Consider the following 27009-nt stretch of genomic DNA (forward strand, 5'->3'; position numbering starts at 1 on the left):
AAAATCTTTTTTATTCAAAAAACTTTTTTTTGTATTTATATTAATATAAAATTGTCCTCTGTCCTCAGAGTGTGTCAAAGATAGACTATTTGCTATCATTCATAAACAGCCCAACATAGCATGATTGGTTTCCTTGAACAATTAGAGGTTGACACCACTAATTTAAAAATGGCTACTTTGGATGTTGCAGCATTGTACACCTCTATCCCTCAAGAGACTATTGAAATTGCTTATACTTATCTTGAGAGACATCCCAGACCCCATCGGATTCTGTTAGTGCTCACCCCGCCAGGAGGGCGGAGTGAGCGATCTGATAGCGATCAGCTCCCCCCAAGGGGAGGAGTTGGCAATCTGATAGGCTTGGCTCCTGAAGGAGGAGAGGATAGCAATCTGTTAGTGCTCTGCTCCCCCAGAAGGGAGGAGTTGGCAAAGTGTTATGCTTTGTTCCTGAAGAAAGAGGAGCCAGCAATCAGTATGATCCTGACGGGGAGTAGGCTATCTGATATGATCTGATGTGGGTTGGCTCCCACAGAGTGGCAGATGATGATAGTATAAGGAGTAACACTTAGTAGAAATAGTGAATCCCTGGGCCGATGGCAGATGACAGCGTCCTCAAGTGGAGATCCTGAGAGGGACCACCAGCTAGGCTGGACTATTGAGACAAACACAGATAGTTCTTTATTAGACTGGAAGTAGAACCACCAGAGGTGGCAGCAGTGAGCTGATGAGCCCGGCAGGGCTGAAGTCCCTCAGATACTGGAATCACGATCTCTGAGTTGCTGAGCTGTAAGGAGAGACTATAGGTAGTGAGTAGACAGGGTATGCCTGACATACAACCAGTGGTAGATGATACACTCACACTTGTAGATATCTGTAATGTCTTCTTAAGCAACAGAGAGTCTTCAGTATTCAGGAACAGCAGCCACAGGCGAATACTGGTTCCTGTAGGCAGTCTGAAATAGAACTCACAATAACTGTGTATGGGATGGCTTCTGGAATAGGAGAGATTTAGGAACATAGGCCCTCATGGAGCGAGTGCCGGTTCCTGTCTGTAATAGGACTCACTGTGTTCACGTCTGCGATCGCCTCCAGGCAATAGGAGTCTTCTGAGTATTCGGGAATGTAGGCCCTCGAAGGGTGAGTACCGGATCCTATTCAACAATCTGAAATCAAGAAGAGAGAGAGCGGGGCCCCCCGAGGAGCGGGTACTCCTAGGTGAGTAGAGGCAGAGCAGCGGAGAAAGGATTCCCCGAGAGTTGCGAGGAAGGCATTCCTACCCTTGTCCTTGCTAACTCGAATTGAATTGGCAAAGACCTTTTATGTTGGAAGCGGATGACGTCACTACAGGGGGACGCCCCAGAGGTTTGCGCCCTTGCTGGTACAAAGTCTGGAGCATGCGCGCGCGCGCCCTTATGTCATCAGGAACATGGCAGATCCGTAGTGTCATGCCAGCCCGGGGATTCCAGGAAGAAAATGGCGAAGAGAAGCCGTGGCCACATCTGTCTGTCAGAGCTGAAGGGAGTCGCCACAAGGTAGAGAGGGTGGAGTGAGGGCGAGAATAGGCACGAATGCAACAGATCCCAAGTGACTTTCTATTGCAACTGCTAGAAATAGCTTTGAAACAAAATTTTTTTGCATTCAATCAAGCCTTTTTCCAGCAAATCTGTGAGACAGCCATGGGGGCCACCATGGCCCCAGCTCTGGCCAATTTATATATGAATATCTTTGAAGAACGATGGCTTACCCACCACCCTTTTGATAAGTCACTTGGTCACCTGGAAACGATACATCAACAATGTTTTCGTCTTGTGGAGAAGTGATGAAGATATCTTTAATTCCTTTCTACAGTGGAAATTCAATCTGAGTCCATTTCTTTTTTGAACATAAATATTACTATGATTGAGGGTAAATTTGTGGCCTCTCTTTTGTAAGACTGTGAGTTCTGTTGCATCCGTTGGTCTCAGATGGCTTTGACCTCTGTGCCTCACCTTTCTTCCTTCTCGCTCCTCAAGCCTTGAGAAGATGGCTGCTGCCGCATCTTCATGCCGCTCTCTCTGGTGTCCCTGGAATGGCAACGGCGATGGTGTTCGCCATGATTTTCCTGAGGGCCTCCTAGGGTGCGCATGCCACCCACATCTATATCCATATCATGGCAGGAACCTCAGGGACATCCCCTCCAAGTGACATCATCAGGTCCTGGTATTTAGCCTGCCCTTTGTTTGCTAACAAACTGAGCTGGCAAGGATTGGATTGCCTCTGGTCTAAGCTGCTCTGCCACTTCCCAGCTGCCGCAGGAAGCTGTCTCTGCCCTTCGGGGTAATTCTTCACTAACCTAGGTACCCGCCCCTTGGGGGACCTTCTGCTTTATTTCAGGTACCTATCTTGAGATGCCGGGTACTCTGTCCTCGAGGGCCTGCTTTCCCTAATCTTGTGCCTGCCACTGAACAACTTCTGCCTGCCAGGACCTTCTACAATACAGCTTCTGCTTCAGTAAGTACTAACCTTTCAGTCTGTCTCACCTTCAGCTTCAGCGCTCAGGGTTACATCTGGGACCTGTCCCTGCTACGCCATGCTGCCTATCACCTACTCGAGTGTGAGACTGGTCTCTTCTGCTGAGGACCCCTGGACTACTTCACTGGACTACCTTCACTGCTGCCCGCCCCAGGCAGTACCATCAAGCTGTACAATAAATACTACTTCTCTGTGTCTGCGTGTATAGAGTCTAGCCTAGTACCTTGGTTCCTCATGGGGTCCTCCCTGTGGCAGTGGCCATTACTGCAGTACCCAAGAATCCACTACAACACCTCATAACCATAATAAGTTCTAATACATATTTGCACTTCGCCAGTGCTCATCCCAGGAACTTTAAATTGAATCTTCCTGTTAGCCAGTTTATCCGGCTAAGACGCCTATGCACTACCTTGGCTGATTTTGAGGTCCAGTCTAAACTACTGTGTGAACGTTTTCTAGCTCATGGCTACCCACGGTCAAGCATTCGTAAAGCCTATCTGTGAGAAATTTTCCCAATGAGAGTGGTTTTTCCTTCCACGCCCTGCAGATGACACCTCCCATCATACTTGTGTTTTACCTTATTCCTCTGATGTTCATGTGATTCGAAAATCCATTTTAAAATACTGGCACATGATATCTTTCAGATACCCCCACAGATCACCTTTTCACGTGCCACTAATTTGAGGAATATGTTGGTGAGATCAGACTGCTCTATCATTCCTGATTTAAATGATATCATCACCCATGCAATAATTGCTCCGTATGTTGCATCCCCAGTCGCGAGGTTCGCGACCGGGTTCCTACCTCTCTCCCCCGCGGGCTCTCTCCGGCAAACGCTGGCATTTCTCAGGCCTAGGCAGACCGCTCCGCAGCGGCGTCCCCACGAGGGAGACGCCACCAAGCTCCGTCTCTTGACTCCTCCTCTCCTAGGTGCGCGCACGTGTGACGGGGGAGTTTTTAAAAGGCCAGTGGCGGAAAACCACGGCTCGCCCTCGGGAGTGATGTCAGACGCTGGCGGGGATTTAAACCCGGCGTCTGACTAGCTTCCTTGCCTTGCAATGAGGTTAACTCTCAGGAGTCACTAGTTGCTGTTTCCTGTTCCTGATCCTGGTCCTGCTGATCCTGTTCCTGGTTCTGCTGTTCCTGATTCCGCTCCAGTTCCGGATTCCTCTCGGCCTGTTTCTTTGGTTACTGACTTTGGCTCTGCTTCTGATTCTCTGTGACTGCTGCCTGCCTCGACTTCTGGTCAGTCTTCTCTTCTTGTCTCGCTGATGTCACCTAAGTCCTAGCGGTCTGGGTCCTCACGGGCTCCTCCCTTGGGGATCTCGGGCTTCCAGGGTGAATATTCCATCGGTTCTTAAAGTCTCGTTGCCATCGCCTAAGTCCCAGCAGTCCGGATCCTCACGGGCTCCTCCCGGGGGGATCTCGGGCTTCCAGGGTGAAGACTCCATCTTCTCTTCCATTGTGGTGCCACTTCCCGGCCTGTTACATCGCCGCAGAGTTCTCTTATCCATCCATCACCCTCCGCCAGGCAGGTCCAAGGGTCCACCGTTCTGTCCGCAACACCGTATGTGCTTTTTCAATGACCATTCAAGATTCATTGGTTTTGAAATCGTGTTATAAAATCTTTTTGAAATACAAAACTACATGTGTTTCCACCATGGTAATCTATTTAATCCGATGTCCTTGTGAGCTTATTTATATCAGGAAAACTAAACGTCTTTTGAAAACTCGGATGATAGAACACAGGTCCAATATAAAACATGCCCGAGTCGATGTACCCATGATATTACACTGCATAGAATTTGGACATTGTTTTAATGATCTCTCTTTTTGTGCCATTGATGATCACATTCCTACACATTGGCGTTGAGGTGATCGTGAATTGCTACTGTTACAGACTGAATAACGTTGGATTTACAGATTAAATACTGTTGTTCCACATGGGTTAAATACTGAATTTGATCTACATGTGTTCTGGGAAGAGATGGCTGAGAGGGGATATGATAGAGGTCTTTAAGATCATGAGAGGTCTTGAATGAGTAGATGTGACTCGGTTATTTTCACTTTCGAATAATAGAAGGACTAGGGGGCATTCCATGAAGTTAGCAAGTAGCACATTTAAGACTAATCAGAGAAAATTCTTTTTCACTCAACGCACAATAAAGCTCTGGAATTTGTTGCCAGAGGATGTGGTTAGTGCAGTTAGTGTAGCTGGGTTCAAAAAAGGTTTGGATAAGTTCTTGGAGGAGAAGTCCATTAATGGCTATTAATCAATTTTACTTAGGGAATAGCCACTGCTATTAATTGCATCAGTAGCATGGGATCTTCTTAGTGTTTGGGTAATTGCCAGGTTCTTGTGGCCTGGTTTTGGCCTCTGTTGGAAACAGGATGCTGGGCTTGATGGACCCTTGGTCTGACCCAGCATGGCAATTTCTTATGTTCTTGGGATAAATGAGCGTTTATGTCTGATTTCATACCTTTTGACAGTGCTTGTGGTGAACAGGAAGAAATGCCATTGATGTTTTGCATTTCAGTGACGTCATACGAGAGTTGGATATTTAAAGAGATGTAAGCCTCGGCTTCAGTTCCTCCGTTTTCTGTGAAAAGTTGGTTGAGACACAGTGTCCATTTTGAGATGGTGGCCTTTTGACATTCAGATAAGTACTTGTTCATCTTTGTTATTGGTGAATTCCTATAATGGTACTGTTATTATCTTTAGGTTAAGACTCTGTGTTTAAAGATGTTCACATACCCCTGAGGAAGCTGTGCTGTGAAACACCGGCCGTGTTGGGCTGTTTATGAATGATAGCAAAGAGTCTATCTCTGACACACTCTGAGGACAGAGGACAATTTTATATTAATATAAATACAAAAAAAGGTTTTTGGAATTAAAGACTTTTTGGAAGGTGAATGATTATAAGACCGGTTGGTTTCTTTTGAAGTTACACAACGTCAGGCTTGCTGACACTTTCTATTAAGGCTAGACCTAAACATATTTTTGGTTTCCACTTTTTTGTTGCGATTTAATTGGTGTGGTAACCACTGACTCCCTTTGATTACGTTGTAGATTTCAATTACCCCCAGTATTGACTGGGTAAATGTAACATCAGGACAGGCTAGAGACAAAGTTCCTAGATGTAATAAATTGGTTCAGGGAACCAACAAGAGAGGGAGCTATTTTAGATTTAATTCTTAGTGGAATGAAGGATTTGGTGAGAGAGGTAATGGTGGTAGGGCCATTTGGTAATAGTGATCATAAGATCATCAAATTTAACTGAGGATTGAAAGGGGGGCAATAAGTACATTTATAGCTCTAACACTAAACTTTCAAAAGGGAAACTTTGATAAAATGAGGAAAATAGAAAAAAACTGAAAGGTGCAGCTGCAGAGATTAAGAGTGTACAACAGATGTGGACATTGTTTAAAAATACCTTCTTAGAAGCACAGTCCAGATGTATTCCATGCATTAAGAAAAGTGGAAGGAAGACAAATGATTGCCTGCATGGTTAAAAGATGAGGTGAAAGAGGTTATTTTAGCCAAAAAAAAATTTCCTTCAAAAATTGGAAGAAGGATCCTTATGAAGAAAAAGCATAAGCATTGTCAAGTTAAATATAAGACATTGATAAGGCAGGCTAAGAGAGAATTTGAAAAGAAGTTGGCCACAGAGGCAAAAACTCATAATAAATATATCTGAAGCAGAAAACCTGTGAGGGAGTTGGTTGGAGCATTAGGTGATTGAGGGGTTAAAGGGCCACTTAGGGAAGATAAAGCCATCATGGAAGGACTAAATTAATTCTTTGCTTCCGTGTTTACTTCCATGTTTACTAATGAGGATGCTGGGGAGAAACCAGTTCCGGAGACATTTTTCAGGGGTGATGATTTGGATAAACCTAACAAAATCATAGTGAACCTGGCAGATGAAATAGGCCAGATTGACAAACTGAAGAGTAGAAATCACCTGGACCAGATGGTATGTACCCCAGGGTACTGAAAGAGCTCAAAAATGAAATGTCAGAACTATTAGAACAAATTTGTAATCAATCATTAAAATCATCCATTGTACCTGAAGACTGAAGGGTGGCTGGAGAGGACGGCAGACAGACGCCGTGGCAGCCAGTAGTCCAAGGTGAGTGGGAGGAGCCGCAAGAAGAGTGAGGTAGGTGGGGCGAAGCTGTCGTAGACCAACGGTTGCAACAACCAAGATGTCGGAGAATTGGAAACGGTCCAACATAGCGAGGAGCAAATCGAACGGAGGGTAACTTTAGTCTAAGATGCTTAGTTGATAGCCAGACTTTGTCACCAGGTTGAAACACAGGCGCTTTAGAATGGTGAGCATCGTAGAACTTCTTTGCTAGATCACCTGCTTTGATTAGCATATCTTTAGTCTGAGTTCATAATTGATGGATATCATCAGCAGTGGATTAAGCTGCTGGGGACAACACTGAGCTTCAGTGGAAGTGCAGTGAAGGTAAACGTCCATATACCACTTCAAATGGTGTTGATCCAGTGGATAATGCTGGATGTGAATTAATGGCGAATTCAGCCCATGGTAACAGCTCGGCCCAGTTATTCTGACAGCAACTCACATAAGCCCGAATGAACTGTTTCAGGGTCCTATTCATCCTTTCAGTTTGGCCATTAGATTGTGGATGTTAGGCAGATGTATAATCCAGAGAGATGTCAAATAGCTTGCACAAAGCCTTCCAGAATCTTGCCGTGAATTGAGATCCTCTATCTGGGACTATGTACTTCGGTAAGCCGTGAAGGCGAAAGATGTGGGTTATGAAGAGCTTTGCAAGCTCCAAGGCTGAAGGTAAGCCAGGCAGCACCACGAAATGAGCCAACTTGCTGAAACGGTCAACTGTGACCCAGATGGTATTCATTCCTCCAGAAAGAGGTAGATCAACTACAAAGTCAGTAGCGATGTGAGTCCATGGCTGTTCCGGAGCTGGCAGCGGTTGTAGCAATCCCCAAGGCTGACCAGAAGTAGGCTTATGTTTGGCACAGTTGGAGCATGACGCTACATAGGAGTATATGTCTTCCTTAATAGTAGGCCACCAATAGTACTTCTGTAATTTCAGCAGGGTACTGTGTTGACCAGGATGGCCAGCCAGCTTGGAATCATGAGCCCAGTATAGAAGTTTTTTTCTGATGTGTTTTGGCACAATTGTTTTACCGGCAGACACAGAGTGGTTAACTGCCAAGATGACTTTCTACGGGTCGATGATGTGCTGAGGTTCTTTAGGAACATCCTCAGAGGAAAGAGCGTGACAGGGCATCAGCTCTGGTATTCTTGTCTCCGGGGCGATATTTGAGCATGAAGTCAAAGCGATTAAAAAACAAGGACCATCTGGCTTGTCTGTGGTTAAGACGTTGCACATGACGGAGATACTCTAGATTCTTGTGGTCCGTGAATACGGTAATTTGATGTTGGGGGCCAAGGCCACCATTCCTCGAATGCCAGTTTAATAGCCAGGAACTCTTTATCTTCGATCCCATAGTTCTTCTCTGCAGGAGAAAAGCGTTGCGAGAAGAGAGAGCAGGGATGTAAGGACTTAGAATCTCCAGTTTGGCTTAACACAGCCCCTACTCCAACATCTGAAGCGTCAACCTCCACGATGAAGGGTCTATTGGGGTCCGGGTGATGCAGACATGGCTCAGTGGAAAAGGCAGTCTTTAATTCCTCGAATGCGGAAATGGCCTCTGCAGACCATTTAGAAGCGTTGGCCCCTTTCCATGTCATAGCAGTTAAGGGCACAGTTAAAGAAGAGTAGTTCTTTATAAAGTTTCTATAGTAATTTGTGAACCCCAAAAATCATCTCAGGGCCTTCAGACTGGTAGGTTGAGACTAATTCTTGATACTCTCTAATTTTTGGGGATCCATCCGAAAGCCTTGTTTTGATACGATATAGCCAAGGAAAGGCACAGAATCTTTATGAAATTCGCACTTTGACAGCTTGGTATAGAGGCGGTGTTCTCGAAGTCTCAGTAATACTTGCTTGACATCTGCTAGATGAGTAGGCATATCCTGTGAGAATATCAGGATGTCATCTAGGTAAACAACGACACTTTTGTACAGAAGGTCCCACAGAATGTTGTTCATCATGTTCTGAAACACAGCGGGAGCATTACACAGGCTGAAGGGCATTACCAAATATTCAAAATGGCCATCTCGAGTGTTGAAGGCTGTTTTCCACTCGTCGCCGTTGCAGATGCGAACCAAGTTATAGGCTCCCTTTAGGTCAAGTTTCGAGAATATCTTGGCTCCTTGAAGTCTATCAAACAGCTCTGAGATCAGAGGTAAGGGGTATTGGTCTTTAATCGTGATCTTGTTCAGACCTCGATAGTCAATACAAGGACGCAGAGTACCGTCCTTCTTCCCCATGAAGAAGAAGCCTGCGCCTGCAGGAGACTTAGACGGTCTAATGAAACCTTTTTGCAAGTTTTCCTCAATGTCCTCAGACATGGCCTTGTTCTCTACCTCTGACAGTGGGTAGACACGTCCCTTAGAAGGTTTAGCATTAGGTTTCAGTCTTATGGCACAGTCATAAGATCTATGTGGTGGAAGGATGGCAGCAGCTTCTTTGGAGAAAACATCATGGAATGATGCGTATTGAGGCGGCAGCCCTGGCATCACTGGAGTTGTAAGCATGCAGAGAATAGGAGAGACCTCCTGTAGGCATTTGCCATGACATTCTGGGCCCCAACGGGAGAGTTCCAATGTAGCCCAGTTGAATTGTGGCATGTGCAGCTGCAACCAGGGTAACCCCAGAAAGATAGGGTGCATGGCCTTCTCTAACACAAAGAAGGAAATTGACTCAGTATGGAGGGTTTCGGTGCGGAGGACTACCAGTTCGGTACAACAGGTAACATCACCCGGTAACGGCTGTCCATGAATAGACTATAGGAGTAATGGAATCTTCAAGGTGGTGAGGGGAATCCTCAAATCTTCCACAAGTCATTGTAGAATAAAATTACCTCCTGCCCCTGAGCCCACCAGGGCAAGGGTTTGGAATTTCAATGGTCCGCAGATCAGAGAGACAGGGAGAGAGAGAGAGAGCAGAGGAGAGGGTGTAGTAAGGCCTAAGAATAGTCCTCCCACATGACTTAGGCCCGTCCGTTTCCTGGACAGATGCAGAATGTTTGGACTGCATGACCAGCTTGTCCACAATACATGCACAAACCATTCCTCTTCCAAAGTCTTCTCTCTTTGGATGTCAGATGACTGCGACCAAGTTGCATCGATTCTTCACCACTGGCAACAGGCATTACAGGAACCATCCTGAGTGCAGGCTTAGCACAAACTTCTTTCTGAACATGTCCTTTACCAGGCTTGAGTTCTTGCACCTTATCATGAAGCCGGTGATCAATTCTAGTAACTAAGGCCACTAGCTCATCCAGCGAGTCAGGTGTCTCACAAGCGGCCAGCTCGTCCTTCAAGCGGGAATCCAAACCTCTGAAGAAGAGAGTTTTCAGGCATCTAGAGTCCCAAAATTAATTCAGTAGCAAGAGTCTTGAATTCTATAGCAAAATCAACCAGTGGGCGGTTGCCTTGCTTCAGGTCCACCAAAGCAGAACCAGCAACATTGTGTCGGGCAGGATCATAAAAAACAGATTTGAACAAGTCCAAAAAATCTGTCAATATCCTGGAGTATAGGATCTTTGCGTTCCCACAGCGCAGAAGCCCAAGACAAGGCCCTTCCATCAAGATAAGATAGAATGTAAGTAGTCTTGGTGTAGGCTGTAGGGAAGTGAGAGGGTTGTAATGCAAAATGCACGCAGCACTGGTTTAAGAAGCCTCTAGTTCTTTGAATCTCCCCAGAGAAACGTACTGGAGCAGCAAGAGGCACAGTAGTCTTTACAGTTACTTCAGGTAACTGACCTTCATTACTGGAAGTAGAGCCTTGATTCTTCTGTGCGTGCAGCTGATGAAACGCAGTAGTGAGTTTCTCCACTGCGTCTTGTTGTTCAGCAATGCGCAGGGCCAGGCCTGGGATGACCTGCAAGGCATTGAGCTGAGCCGGATCCATGGAGTTAGCAATCTGTTATGGTTATTGATGTTTGGGTGGATCCTTGGACACTGGCAGCTGACCACACTCACGGGGGGCAGCCCCGTGAGGGACCACGGTGTCAGGCTAGACTCTGGACACACAAACACAGATTTGAATCTTTTTATTTAAACAGTTTTGGAAACCACCAGAGGTGGCAGTAGTGAGTAGTAGATGTTGAGCCCGGCTGGGCGAGTATCCCACAGGACGCTGGAACAGTGAATCCTCTGCTTGGCTGTGCTGTAGTGGAAAGAGACTGAGAGTTATGAGTACACAGTGAGAAACATTCAGAGTCCCAGGTAGAATAGGAGAAGCTCCGAGACAGGGAGAGCAGGCCCTCGAGGAGCGAGTACCTGATCCCTTAGAGCAGAGAGACTCAGTGGTATTGTACTCACACAGGGATTCCCTAGACGAGAGGTCTGGCACTGGAACAGAGGGCAGGACCTCGAGGAGCGAGTACTAGAGATGTGAATCGTGTCCTCGATCGTCTTAACGATCGATTTCGGCTGGGAGGGGGAGGGAATCGTATTATTGCCGTTTGGGGGGGTAAAATATCGTGAAAAATCGTGAAAAATCGAAAAAACGTAAAATCGCAAAACCGGCACATTAAAACCCCCTAAAACCCACCCCCGACCCTTTAAATTAAATCCCCCACCCTCCCGAACCCCCCCCCAAATGACTTAAATAACCTGCGGGTCCAGCGGCGGTCCGGAACGGCAGCGGTCCGGAACAGGCTCCTGCTACTGAATCTTGTTGTCTTCGGCCGGCGCCATTTTCCAAAATGGCGCCGAAAAATGGCGGCGGCCATAGACGAACACGATTGGACGGCAGGAGGTCCTTCCGGACCCCCGCTGGACTTTTGGCAAGTCTTGTAGGGGTCAGGAGGCCCCCCCCAAGCTGGCCAAAAGTTCCTGGAGGTCCAGCGGGGGTCAGGGAGCGATTTCCCGCCGCGAATCGTTTTCGTACGGAAAATGGCGCCGGCAGGAGATCGACTGCAGGAGGTCGTTCAGCGAGGCGCCGGAACCCTCGCTGAACGACCTCCTGCAGTCGATCTCCTGCCGGCGCCATTTTCCGTACGAAAACGATTCGCGGCGGGAAATCGCTCCCTGACCCCTGCTGGACCTCCAGGAACTTTTGGCCAGCTTGGGGGGGGCCTCCTGACCCCCACAAGACTTGCCAAAAGTCCAGCGGGGGTCCGGAAGGACCTCCTGCCGTCCAATAGTGTTCGTCTATGGCCGCCGCCATTTTTCGGCGCCATTTTGGAAAATGGCGCCGGCCGAAGACAACAAGATTCAGTAGCAGGAGCCCGTTCCGGACCACTGCCGTTCCGGACCGCCGCTGGACCCGCAGGTTATTTAAGTCATTTGGGGGGGGGGTTCGGGAGGGTGGGGGATTTAATTTAAAGGGTCGGGGGTGGGTTTTAGGGGGTTTTAGTGTGCCGGCTCACGATTCTAACGATTTATAACGATAAATCGTTAGAATCTCTATTGTATTGTGTTCCATAACGGTTTAAGACGATATTAAAATTATCGGACGATAATTTTAATCGTCCTAAAACGATTCACATCCCTAGCGAGTACCTGGTTCCAGGGAAGCAGTACTGTGGAATAGATGGTAGTTGTACTCACAGATGGAAACTGTAGTGAAGTCTTCCGAGTAGAAAGGGTTGTAGATGCAGGCAGCGACTCAGGGAACATGGGCCCTCGAGGAGCGAGTTCTGGTTTCCTGATAGCACCTGAAAGAAGCAGAAGAGGCCCCCGAGGAGCGGGTACCCCGTTAGCAATAAGAGTTCCAGATAACACTGGCGTGGCAGAGTAGCTTCAGTACAGAGAGCGAATCCCATCCTTAGTGTTCCGGTTGCTAACTTGATTAACTAGCAAAAGTTGTAGGCTTAAATATCGGGGCAGCGTGATGTCATCTCAGGGGGACACCCCTGAGGTTCGCGCCAACGAGGAAATAAAGATGGGGGCGGCGTGCGGGGGCACGCCCTATAGTACCTTGGAGGAGCATGGTGGGAAGTAGCACCAAAGCCGGTCCGGGGATGCCGGAGAGGATGGCAGACAGATGCCGCGGCAGCCAGTAGTCCGAGGTGAGCGGGAGGAGCCGCAAGAAAAGTGAGGTAGGCGGGGCAAAGCCGTCGTAGACCGGTCGCAACAGGGACATGTGGTTGCTTTCCTGTTGATATCCCACCCAACTTTTCCCCTCAGGAAAGTGAATTTAGGGAGAAATCTACTTAATATTGCTTTTCGTCATATTGTACGTTTGCTGCATGCCCACAGGATGATCATAGGAGCTCTGTTACAGAGAAATGGTGCAGAAATGTGCATGCTGAGACAGCAGCATTGGGTAATATGTGCACTGTTTTGGCAAAAGGGGGTGAAAGCGTGCACACTGTTATGGAGAAACAGGGTAACGGTACACATGCTCTTACAGAGAAATGGGGTGAAAGTACCCATGCTGTTACAGAGAGAAAGGGAGAAGTATGCATCTGTCCACCCATGTATTCTGCAGCTGGCACAGCAACTGGAAAAATGCGCATGCACTGTGACGGAAAAAGGAGGTAAATCTATCTGCTCTGTGTATCTGCACATTTTATACCTGGCAGAGAAAGGGGGTAAAAGAATGTGTGCTGGTTGTGTCTGCTGTTGGAAGAGTGAAGCTATGCCCATAAAAGCCATTTCCCTCCATTGTTTTTCCACAGGTATTTCCAGGAGCACTTGTTAAATAGTGTGGAGTGTGAACGTAGGGCTTACCAAGCAGGAACTTGGTAAGAACATAAGAAGTTGCCATACTGGATCAGACCAAGGGTCCATCAAGCCCAGGACCCTGTTTCCAACAGTGGTCAGTCAAGATTACAAGTACCTGGCAAACACTAAGTAGATCCCATAAAACCTAGGCTGGTATCAACTTTGGACCTCCCTTTCTCATGAGATACAGACACACAAAGGTAAGGGCTTGTCTGGTAAACCCTCATTTGCATATGGCATCCCTTCATTTGACTACACGGGCTCACCAATGCTGGCATGTTCATGCAAACGTCATCTCAGATCACTTTGATATGCGCTGTAAGGCCTTCCTGCATAGCATGTTCCTTTTCGCGTGTGCAAGAATGCCTTAACGTGCTCACTAAGGTTTATTGCATAGGCCCCCAATGAGGAGGGGAGACAAGGCCATAATCTATAACATGGCTGGGAATAGGGCATGGGCTTGCCATTATCCGTTATTCAAAACTGCTGACCAGTCTCCTCAAAGACTTGTTCATATATTATTTATATTTGCACTGAAATGCAAATATGACCTTGAACATGCTTGTGGCCTCAGTCACCTAGAAATGGTCAAGAAGTTCAGTGCATAGGAGATTTTAGAGCAGGAGCAGGCCACCCCCTGCTTCAGGGACTGCTCATAGGTCTGGATTTCAGGGGTGAGTAAGATATGCAGATGAAGCTGGTTTATTGTTCAAAGTGCATGCACAAAGCTCTAATATCCACTGTGGGAATCCTGCAAAGAAGACCAGTTGATGGCCCCTTGAGGATGGAAATTGCACAGCCTTGCTAGAGCTCTTTCTTTAATTTAATTGACTAGGCAGGTTATAAGTCTAAATAATAATATTAACAATATAGAGATGTTTACATGCTACTGCTCTACACAGGCTGCTGACAGCATTCTTCCAAAAAGGCAATGTGCTAATTTTAAGTATGAAACAGGGGACATCACCAAAAAAGAGAAAAAATAGTGCTTTTCCACTTTCCATTTCATTTTTACAGAATTTGGAGGCCCCATTTTGCATGCATGTGTTAATTAGTGCGGTGTCTGAGCTGCAAGACAGCAGAAAGGGTAAACATGGTTCAGTAATTGGCCTTTTAAATAAATGGTGCACCCTCGTTAAAGGCCTTGCTGCTGAGCAAAGAAAGGGATTACTTGCCGTTAACAATGCCCTAAAGATGTCTAATTGGCTTTCGCGTGCATTAGTATGGAGTTCTGCCATCACTGGTTCTATCGCATTTTACCTGGATACAGGATTAATGCTGACCCTCGGAAAACAATCCCTGCAGGAAAAAGATGCCATTCTTTGAATTTATAAAGTATTGGCTTGCATAAATGCTGCAGTACTTTATCTTTCTAGAGGTAAAGACTGTTCATGGTTTTCTTTCAGAATACCAAGTCTACTGAATTAAGGAAAAATGAACAGTGGTCATGCATTCTGTATTGCAAATTATTCCTGGATCTAGAATTGTCACCCCTGTTTTGCTGTTGAGCCTCTAAGAAAAAGAATAAACTCCCATTAACTCAGTGCCAGGTCTAATGATTCCCAAACAGCTGCGGTATTCAAAGTAATCAAAATACATATATTAACTCATTTCTTAGACTCTGTATTTCATGAATATTAATTCAGATGTCTTTGGGGGCATCCAGGATCAGGTGGTTTAAACTTTCAGACGTTACGGTACCATGACCAGAAGCCAAAAATTCAATTATGAGTCAAAAGAGCATGAACAGAGCGAAATGCAGGATTATTGCTAGAGTTCATGAAAAGTTGGGTTTGCAAAACTCACCTTTCTATTGGATCACCACTGCAGAGAGCCTGGTTTCAAAAGTTAGCAAAAACTCTGGGTTGAAAGATGCCTGGCCCTTCTAAGCTGTATTAGAGGCCAAAACTCTTGATGGGAATTTGATGACAAGTGAACATGAATTTATCACAGTACTTGAAGAGGATGTCCGTTAACTTTAACAAAACTGAGAATCGTTTTTCTCCTGTGATAACCATGCCCGCTGTCATTGTTCACAGGGAACAAGTGGAAATAGCAGTAGAAAAAAAGAAACAAAAACAAAGCTGGATTGTCATGTTCTGGTGTGTCCAGACAATCACCTTCACGTGTACGTCCTCGCATCAAGTAGGGACCTGTGTGATTGTGTAACTTCTCTTTTGTTGCTTGTGTTTAAAGGTCTCTCACGGTTTTTTCCAGGACCAATTAACTATTGCCTAACACAATTATAAACTGATTTTCTAAAGCCAGCAACTAATTGGCGATAAATCGATGCATCACAGGAGCCTGCAATTTCTAAGTAAAAGAATAGTTTATATCTTTTCAGGATCCAATATTTGCTAAAACGTTTTTACCTGAAGACAATTGCTAGTGTGTGTGTGTATTACCTTGGTGAATTTTGGTCCAGATATTTGTTTATCTTAAAAGAATAACCACAAAAGCTTTTTTTTTTTTGTTTGTGTCCCACTAAATGCTTCCTGAGACACATCAAATGCATGTTTTCATAAATTGTTTGTGCTCCCTCTAACTCTTTGTATCTCTGCAGACACATGATTTAAACCTGGAGACAATTGTTCCGGGCTCTACTATAAGGGCTACACCTTGGGAAAAGATAAGGGGTCTAGTTAAAAAACAAAAAAACCTCTCAGGCCCTGACCTAGCCAGCCAAAATATGGCCACTGAACTTTAGGCCTGCAGTTAGGAATCAGCGCTACTTCGGTGTTTACTGAAGAGGATGTTGGGGAGGTACCCGTAATGGAGAAGGTTTTCATGGGTAATGATTCAGATGGACTGAATCAAATCACGGTGAACCTAGAAGATGTGGTAGGCCTGATTGACAAACTGAAGAGTAGTAAATCACCTGGACCGGATGGTATACACCCCAGAGTTCTGAAGGAACTAAAAAATGAAATTTCAGACCTATTAGTAAAAATTTGTAACTTATCATTAAAATCATCCATTGTACCTGAAGACTGGAGGATAGCAAATGTAACCCCAATATTTAAAAAGGGCTCCAGGGGCGATCCGGGAAACTACAGACCGGTTAGCCTGACTTCAGTGCCAGGAAAAATAGTGGAAAGTGTTCTAAACATCAAAATCACAGAACATATAGAAAGACATGGTTTAATGGAACAAAGTCAGCATGGCTTTACCCAGGGCAAGTCTTGCCTCACAAATCTGCTTCACTTTTTTGAAGGAGTTAATAAACATGTGGGTAAAGGTGAACCGGTAGATATAGTATACTTGGATTTTCAGAAGGCGTTTGACAAAGTTCCTCATGAGAGGCTTCTAGGAAAAGTAAAAAGTCATGGGATAGGTGGCGAGGTCCTTTCGTGGATTGCAAACTGGCTAAAAGACAGGAAACAGAGAGTAGGATTAATGGGCAATTTTCTCAGTGGAAGGGAGTGGACAGTGGAGTGCCTCGGGGATCTGTATTGGGACCCTTACTGTTCAATATATTTATAAATGATCTGGAAAGAAATACGACGAGTGAGATAATCAAATTTGCAGATGACACAAAATTGTTCAGAGTAGTTAAATCACAAGCAGATTGTGATAAATTGCAGGAAGACCTTGTGAGACTGGAAAATTGGGCATCCAAATGGCAGATGAAATTTAATGTGGATAAGTGCAAGGTGATGCATATAGGGAAAAATAACCCATGCTATAATTACACGATGTTGGGTTCCATATTAGGTGCTACAACCCAAGAAAGAGATCTAGGTGTCATAGTGGATAACACATTGAAATCGTCGGTTCAGTGTGCTGCGGCAGTCAAAAAAGCAAACAGAATGTTGGGAATTATTAGAAAAGGAATGATGAATAAAACGGAAAATGTCATAATGCCTCTGTATCGCTCCATGGTGAGACCGCACCTTGAATACTGTGTACAATTCTGGTCGCCGCATCTCAAAGATATAATTGCGATGGAGAAGGTACAGAGAAGGGCTACCAAAATGCTAAGGGGAATGGAACAACTCCCCTATTTATTTTTTATTATTTATTAAAGGCTTTTATATATCGACTTTCTTGATACAAATCAAATCAATTCGGTTTACAATGAACTAAGCAGAATATACAGTTAACCAATCAACAAGAGATACGGAGCATACAGTTACATTATAACAAGGAAGCCTTAACTTGGAGTAGGAAAATAAAGAAGGGGTGAACGGAGCAATAAATATATAAATAAAATGAAATAAAATAGAATAAATACTATATACAGAAGAGGGGGCAAGGGGCCAACCTCTCTTTAATGGATATTATGCATGAAAAATTTGGAGAGTTTTGTTTACAGAGATGTGTCCTATGAGGAAAGACTAAAGAGGTTAGGACTTTTCAGCTTGGAGAAGAGACGACTGAGGGGGGATATGATAGAGGTGTTTAAAATCATGAGAGGTCTAGAACGGGTAGATGTGAATCGGTTATTTACTCTTTCGGATAGTAGAAAGACTAGGGGACACTCCATGAAGTTAGCATGGGGCACATTTAAAACTAATCGGAGAAAGTTCTTTTTTACTCAACGCACAATTAAACTCTGGAATTTGTTGCCAGAGAATGTGGTTCGTGCAGTTAGTATAGCTGTGTTTAAAAAAGGATTGGATAAGTTCTTGGAGGAGAAGTCCATTACCTGCTATTAAGTTCACTTAGAGAATAGCCACTGCCATTAGCAATGGTTACATGGAATAGACTTAGTTTTTGGGTACTTGCCAGGTTCTTATGGCCTGGATTGGCCACTGTTGGAAACAGGATGCTGGGCTTGATGGACCCTTGGTCTGACCCAGTATGGCATTTTCTTATGTTCTTATGTTCTTACTATAGGCCTTCCCGGTGGCGCAATCAATGATTTGTGGATCTTGGGGACTATATAAAATACCGGTATAGAAGGATGCCGCTCAATCAGAAAATCCCGTTCCTTGAACATAATTAACTTCTCCTGTACTGCTGTTTCCAATAACTGTATGATCCTTTCCTGTAACATCTTTGTAGGATCATTTTGTAATGGTCTATAAAATTCTCTATCTGAGAGCTGGCGTTCTACCTCATTGTTATAAGTATCAGTGTTCATCACCACTATACCCCCACCCTTGTCCACAGGGCGAATCGTTATAGACTGATCTTGCTGCAACTGAGTGCATATTATTCGTTCCTCTTTAGTCAAATTATCTTTGAAATGATACGATGTCCGTTCTAACTGTTCTAAGTCTCTTAGAACTAAATTCTCAAAGACTGTGATAATCATATCAATGGGTCCTGGAGGGACCCATTTTGATGGTCTAAACAAGCCCTGTGTTGATTGTCTAACACCACCAAAATATTGTGTGATATGTAGTTTACGAATAAACTTAGAAAACGCTACCCACATTTGAAACAGATCATACCTCATAGAGGGTGTTTCCTTGCTATTACAACAACAAGAGCAAAGATTAATTTTTCAATGGGATACTCTTATCCCCGCGGGTTAAATTCAAAAATCGAGTGGGAGGCATTTTACTAGCATGATTGAGTAAGGGTCTGTTCCCGTACAGATAGTAGTGGATTGGTAGAGAAGAGGGGTGTGGAATATGAGGAACCAATGGATGGTCTTTACGTATTTTAACGTAAGAGGGATCGGTTAGATTTGAAGGAGGTGGTTTATATTTAAGGAGCGGGCAATAGGGAGTGTTTACCGCGTCTTTGAGCTTGGAGGAGCAACGTTAGAGGCATCGGTGAAAGTAAGTTTGGAGACTCCGAATTTTTGGGGAGCATGGGTGTTTGGAGGTGGAGCGTGGTTGTTGGTGTTCTTATTTGTAATTTTTGATGTTGCAGTTTGTATGCGCAGCTTGTGTCGCGCTATTGAAATAGCAAGAAGTGCCAAATTTAGAAAGAACAAGTCGTGTTGGTTAAATACCAGTTTTTGAACAGAACAGGGAAGCTCCAATGGTTCAATAAATGTTTTGTTAAAAGTGAGTAGGGTGAGGTTTAAAAACATCTGGCGTAGCATTATGGTATACAAGCATGGGAGTTTGAAGAACATTTGTATAGTATACAGTTATGTTTTGTTTGTGTGGGAATGGAACAAGTAGTAGGGGAGGAATAATATGAAAAGACTGAAGTGTGGGGTTATTGGTAGTGTAGGGAGTAGTTCATGATAGTACTGCGATGAGATAATAGTCCGGTGAAGTTGAGGGACCGATATGGGTCCCTCAGTAAATGAAGTTGTAACAGATGAATGTATTCGTAATTTGTATTTAGGACGAGATCTGCGAGACATTATCATTTAAAAGATGGATTTCGTTGATAGTGATGACAGCGGGTTATGAAAATTGATACAGGTAAATTTTCATACAGAGACACAGATTGTAGTCTATAAATGGTTTAATAAACATTTTTATTGAGAAATAGTAATTTCAACAAGTATTTTTAGTATTTGTATTAACTATATTTTGACATGAGAGATTTTTTAATACAGATATACAACACATATACATAATACAGAGTTGCAGATGTAATGAAGAACATAAGTACCCTTATGGAATGGTAGAGCATATATGGAAGTGTTGTGAGAGATTAAGCACTGGTCGAATAATATACATATTCCCCTGAAGAAGCAGGAAGGCAAAACCAGGGCCTGGTGGGGTTAGACAAAAATCGACAAGAACAATATCAGTGTCAAGCACTTCGTCATCATTTATAGTGGTATAAGGGTTAATTTGGTAACGTATATTGATGACAACGTGTTAATATTAAGATGAGTTATATCAAGTTGTATAAAATTACATAAATGTTTGTCATTGTAATATTTTAAGTGAATATTATGTAATTTCTATTTTGCATATATTGCACAAAAAGTGAGAGAGGTGTGGTTGAGTATGAATGGATGGTGATTTTAGTAAGATAGAGACTAGGTGTGTCATTTTATGATTGTCAGAATTTGTTATAACTGTCACAATTGTTGGTATAAGAAATTAAATAAAGTTAACAAGAATTAATTGTGCTTGTATTCCACTCGGTAATGAGTGTTTATGGTTGTTAGTATTAAATAGGCACAAGAAAAAATACGAGTATTGCCTAATATTAGGATTGATATATATAAATATATAAAAGCTTGTGTGAGGGCCTCATCCCAAAGATTCCAACCCTCATCTTTATTTATGCAAAGTCCAATAAGCTTTTTGCTTCCTCCTCCCCCAAATTTAAAAAATAAATAATTTGAGTGCCTCTACTGTTTAAATCCTACCCCCCTCTACTTCTATGTCCACTACAAAGAGGCTTTCCATCCCAGACCTTTAAAGCCGGCTGGGGCTTGCATCTTGCATCCAGCTCCTGGCACATACCGCTTTGTTTTGACAGCCATGCTGGTGATGTAAGCTACCAATGTAGTGGTCCAAGGAATACTTAACACCTACATGGCCCCAGTTTGCAAACTGTTACCTGGTTTGGTTATCAACTTTATTTGGACAATATTCAGGTTTTTGTGCCCTTAAAGTAGTCATGGGCACTAAGATTTGGCACAGATTCAATCTGTCTTTTGGTAGGCATCAGTGTCAGAGAAACAGGCTGAGATTTGGGATGGGATTCCTGGTGAAATTTCTAGCACAGAAAGGTAAATGCAATCATCAGCATAAAGATGGTATTAAAAGCCATGGAAGGAGATCAGCGTACCAAGGAAATTAGCATATAGAGAGAAGAATGCCCTGGACAAAGACCTGAGGCACACTAATTCTTAGTATGGCACTAGAGAAGGATTCACCAGAGTACACATTAAAAATATGATAAATGAGATAAGAGAATCAAGACATATGGATTCCCAAAACTCAAGTGAGGATAGAGTATCAAAGAGCAGGTGGTCGTCAGCAGTGTCAAAACTAATGAATAGGTCAAGGAGGATAAGGATTGCATAAAAGGCCTTTGATTTAACCATAAACAGGTCATTGGAGACTTTGGCATGGGCTATTTCTGTGGAATGTAGCGGGCAAAGACCAGACTGGACTGGATTGAGAATGGTTTGAGATGAGAAAGTCAAGACACTACATAAGTACAAAAGATTTGCCATACTGGGTGAGATTAAAGGTCCATCAAGCCCAGTATCCTGTGTCTTGGATTGGCCACCACTGTTGGTGGCCAATCCAAGACACAAGTACCTGGCAGAATTCCAGGAATAAGCAGTGGATTTCTGCAATCTATCTTAATAAAGGTTAATGGACTTTTCTCTAGGAACTTGTCCAAACCTTTTTTAAATGCACCCACACTAATAGTTTCACCACATCCTTTGGCAATTAATTCCAGAGCTCAATTATGAGTTGAGTAAAAAAGCATTTTCTCTTATTAGTTTTAAATGTATCACCTACTGATTTAACTACTCTGCATAATTTTGTGTCATCTGCAAATATGATCACCTCACTGGTTGTACCCCTAACCAGATCTTTTATAAATATATTAAAAAGCAGCAGTCAAAGTACAAAACCCTGAGGCACTTCAATGTTTACCTTTTTCCACTGTGAAAACTGACCATTTAATCCTATTCTCTGTTTCCTGTGTTTTAACCAATTTGCAATCCACAAAATGACATCACCTCCTATCCCATGACTTTTTAGTTTTCGTAGAAGCCTCTCATGAGGGACTTTGTCAAACGCATTCTGAAAATCCAAATACACTACATCTACTGGTTCACCTTTATCCACATGTTTATTAACCCCTTCAAAAAAATAAAGCTGATTTATGAGGCAAGACTTCCCTTGGGTAAATCCATTCTGACTGTGCTCCATTAAACCATGTCTTTCTATATGCTCTGTGATTTTGATCTTTAGAATAGTTTCCATGATTTTTCCCGTTACTGAAGTCAGGCTCACTGGTCTATAGTTTCCCAGATCACCCTTGGAGCCTTTTTAAATATCAGTGTTACATTGGTCACCTTGCAGTCTTCAGGTACAAATGGACCTTTCTAATGATAGGTTACAAATTACTATTAATAGGTCTGAAATTTTATTTTTTTCGGTATTTCATGTGATTTGCTACTCTTCAGTTTGTCAATTTGGCCTACTATATCTTCCAGGTTCACCGTGATTTGGTTCAGTTCATCTGACTCATCACCCTTGAAAACCGTCTCCTGAAACGATATCTCCCGAACATCCTCTTCAGCAAACACTGAAACAAAGAATTCATTTAGGCTTTCAGTGATGGCCTTATCTTCCTTAAATGCCCCTTTAACCCCTTGATCATCTAACGGTCCAACTGACTCCCTAACAGGCTTTGTGCTTCAGATATATTTTTAAAAGTTTTTATTATGAGTTTTTACCTGTACGCCAACTTCTTTTCAAATTCTGCCTTAGCCTGACTTATCAATGTTTTATATTTAACTCGCCAATACTTATGCTTTTTCCTATTTTCGTCTTACAATTTATGAAGGAAGTTCTTTTGGCTAAAATAGCCTCTTTCACCTCCACTTTTAACCATGCCAGCAATCGTTTGGCCTTCCTTCCAAATTTCTTAATGAATAGATAAAATCTGGGTGTGCTGCTAAGTGGTTGTTATGCCCGTTGGTTGCAGATGGCTGCGACCGCTGTTGCTCACTACTTTCTTCACATCCCCGACTCCATTGGGAAGATTTGTGGCCTCATCCTGCCATCGCCGGTCTGCCTACTACTCCCAGGCCTCCCAGGGTGGCATGGACACCGCCAACCGCCATCTTGCCTTTGGAGTCACTTAGGCGCGTGCGCATGGGCCAGTCTTAAGCACATCATGGCGGGAACCTCGGGGGGCGTCCCCTCCAGATGACGTCAATCCTCCTGCACATTTAAGCCAGCTGGCCCTGCCTACCTACGACTTGGCAATGAATTCCCTCTTGCTAATTCTGCTTCGCTCACTGAAGGACCCTTCATTCCAGCTTCTACTTCCATGGCGTAAGATGCCCAGGGTACCCGCTCCTCGGGGGCCTCTCCTTCATCTCTGGCTTTCTGCTCCTTGGAGGGCCTACGCCTTGGACTCCTGCCTGCCCCGTTCCCCGGGGCTTCCCTGGAACCATCCTACTCCAGCCGTGAGTACTCCACTCTGCGGACTATTACCTTATCTACTGAGGACCTCTCTGGTGTACCCCGCTCTGCTGACCATTACCATCTCTACAGAGGACTTCATCAGTGTAAACCGCTTTGCGTACCATTACCATCTCTACCGAGGACTTCATCGGTGTACCCTGCTCTGCGGACCATTACCATCTGTTCTGAGATACCCTCCTTGAGTATCCCCCATTCCACTGACCAGTGGTACCTCAGTGTCTGAGAGACTTTCTCTGGCACCCCCGCTCCGCGGGTAGTGCTGCTCTTTCTCTTTAGTACAAGTCTAGAGTCTTTATTATGTCTGACTTCAACTGAGACCTCGCCTTCTGATGGTAAGGCTCACGGGGCTCCTTCCCGTGGGCGGTACCATCTCTCACCTCGGCCCAGGGCCCACACACCCACTAATCCTAACAATGGTATTTTTAAATAAAGTTCATGCCTGATCTACACTATTATCCTTTGCCGTTGCACCTTTCAGTTTTTTTTTTTCTATTTTCCTCATTTTATCAAAGTTTCCCTTTTGAAAGTGTAGTGCTAGAGCTGTAGAATTATTTATTGTCCCCCTTTCAGTCATTAGTTCAAATTTGATAATGTTATGGATCACTGTTGCCAAGTGGCCCCACCACCATTGCCTCTCTCACACCAAACTCTGCATTACACTAAGAATTAGATCCAAAATAGCTCCATCTCTCGTAAGTTACAGAACCAATTGCCCCATGATGTAGTCATTTATTCCATCTAGGAATTTTACGTCTCTAGCATGTCCTGATGTTACATTTACCCAGTCAATATTGGGGAAATTGAAATCTCCCATTATTCCTGCACTGCTAAATTGGTTAGCTTTCCTGATCTCTCCTAGCATTTCATCATCCCTCTTCTCATTTTGGTCAGATGAACGGTAGTATACTCCTGTTATACTGTTTCTTAGCACACATGGAATTTCTACTCATAGAGATTTTAGTGTGTATTTAGTCTCTTGCAGGAACTTTATCCTGTTGGATTCTATGTCATCCCAGACATAAAGCACCACCCCTCCCATGAAGTTCATCCTCCCTATCATTGCAATATAATTTGTACCCTGATATAGCACTGTCTTGTTGATTATCCTCCTTCCGCCAGGTCTCTAAGTTGCCAATTATGTCAATCTCATCATTCACTGTTATACGCTTTGGGGTAGATTTTTAAAAAATACGCGTTCGCGTACTTTTGTTGGCGCAGCAGTCGCAAACAAAAGTACGCTGGATTTTAGTAGATACGCGCGTATCTTCTAAAATCCAGGATCGGCGCGCGCAAGGCTGCCGATTTTGGGCAGCCGGCGCGCGCCGAGGCGCGCAGCCTGCCTCCCATTCCCTCCGAGGCCGCTCCAAAATCGGAGTGGCCTTGGAGGGAACTCTCTTTCGCCCTCCCCTCACCTTCCCCTCCCTTCCTCTACCTAACCCACCCCACCTGCCCTATCTAAACTCCCCCCCTACCTTGTCCATGGATTTACGCCTCCCGGAGGGAGACGTAAATCCACTGGCGCCCGCGGACCGCTGGCGCGCCGAGACACAACCTGGGGGCGGTTCCGGAGGGCGTGGCCACGCCCCCGGACCGCCCCGGGCCGAAACCACGCCCCCGGGCCCGCCCCCGACAAAAAACCCCGGGACTTATGCGAGTCCCGGGGCTCTGCGCGCGCCAGCAGGCCTATGGAAAATAGGCACGCCGGCGCGCAAGGCCCTGCTCGCGTAAATCCGGGCGGATTTACGCGAGCAGGGCTTTTAAAATCCGCCCTTTTATCTCTCGCATCTTACTTCTTAGACCTATGGCATTGAATTACAAACATTTCAAAGTGTGCTTTTTGTTTGTATTATTCCCCTTCCCCAAAAGGTTCCCCAGTTCCTTACAAAACTGAATCCCTCTTCCTTGCACCATCGTCTCATCCACACATTGAGACTCCGGAGCTCTGCCTGCTTCTGGGGACCTGCGCGTGGAACAGGGAGCATTTCTGAGAATGCTACCCTGGAGGTTCTGGATTTTAGCTTTCTACCTAAGAGCATAAAATTGACTTCCAGAACCTCCGTCCCATATTTTCCTATGTCAGTGCCCACATGTACCACGACAGCCAGCTCCTCCCCAGCACTGTCTAAAATCCTATCTAGGTGATAGGTGAGTTGAAGACTGAACTCTGCTTCTTAACACCTAGTTAGAAAGCGCTGTCTTCATTGGGCTTTCTTAAAGTGTAGGACGTAATAACCTTTGCCATCTGACTAGTGAGTGGGTCACCTTTTCCATTTTAAATTAGTTCTGGCTTTCATAGCATTTACACTCAGCATATCTGCAGCTTCCTGGTTCTTCAGTGAAGCGTGCAGACGACTTTCACTGTTAAGCCTGTCCACATTTTTAGAGGTTTGATCCTTGATCTTTTGTATGAAAGGTAGAAAAAACATAGCATGTGGTGCCTTCAGAAAAAGACTGGTAGGAATCTGGCTTGCCTTCTGCGTGCTTTACAGAATAATGACAGGCAGTTTGTGCCTGGATCAGGAGAAGAACAATTTTGAAGGGATTTTCTTGACAGATACATTACATTTGCTTTTAAAATCTTATCAAGCATTTGAGGAGTGTATGTCTGGAGCTGGTTTGTCTGCAAAAACAAATACTCACTTCCTATGAAATGATTAAAATTAGAGTTTTTTTCTCTATTCTTTATATTCCAAAGGATATAGAGTTTGAAAAAGGTGCTGAAAAGTAACAGCTCTCAGTGGGAACTAAAATCCTTCATTTATCCCACAGAACAGATACAGCACAGGCAGTATCAGGGCGAGTTTCACACACACACGCACTGCCCTAGCACATCACAGGCGCAACATGGGCAGCAGCAGCAGGCAAGCTCCCCCCCCCCCCCCCCCCCACACTTATACATCTGTCCCGCTGAACAGGTTGCAGAAATAGGTAGCAGGAGTGCAACTTCACAAACACGCACACACTGCTACACCAAAGAACAGGTACAGCACAGTCAACAACAACGTAAGCTTCACACTCACAGACACACACACACACATCTGCACCACTGAACAGTTACAAACCAGGTGGCAGAAGTGCAGGTTTCCCTTACATACGCATACACACACACACTCACGCTGCCCTGGCATATCACAAATATGGCACTGGCAGAAGCAGGAAAGCTTTCCTCACACATACACATACACATCACACACACACACACACACACACACACACACGCACACCTGAACTACTGGACAGGCATAGCTCAGGTAGCAGAAATGCAAGTTTCCCTTCCCAGTATGCCTCATCCTCACCCTGGAGGAGTCACCGCAAGGGGTATAAGAGTAACCTGGTCGACAGCACCAGTAAAGGTGACTTACTGAGTGGTGGTTTACCATTTTTGTATTCATGGCTGCAAGAACCACCACTGACCATGAAAAGTCTTTCAGATGGTGATGCTTCCCCTTTAAGCGCACGTTGCAGGTCATACAGAACTTAAAAAAAGACATGCCAAGCAATTAAGAGGTTAATGTATCTGTTGACTGCAGCAGATTTGTTTACTGTCCCTTAGGAAAGATGATTATTACCTCCCTTGTGGACAGCTTTGCCCACAGAAGCTACATGAGTGTACAACACTGCACCAAACTCAATTGGACATTAATCAC

The sequence above is a fragment of the Rhinatrema bivittatum genome, chromosome 3 (genome assembly GCF_901001135.1).
Source record: "Rhinatrema bivittatum chromosome 3, aRhiBiv1.1, whole genome shotgun sequence".
NCBI lineage: Eukaryota > Metazoa > Chordata > Amphibia > Gymnophiona > Rhinatrematidae > Rhinatrema > Rhinatrema bivittatum.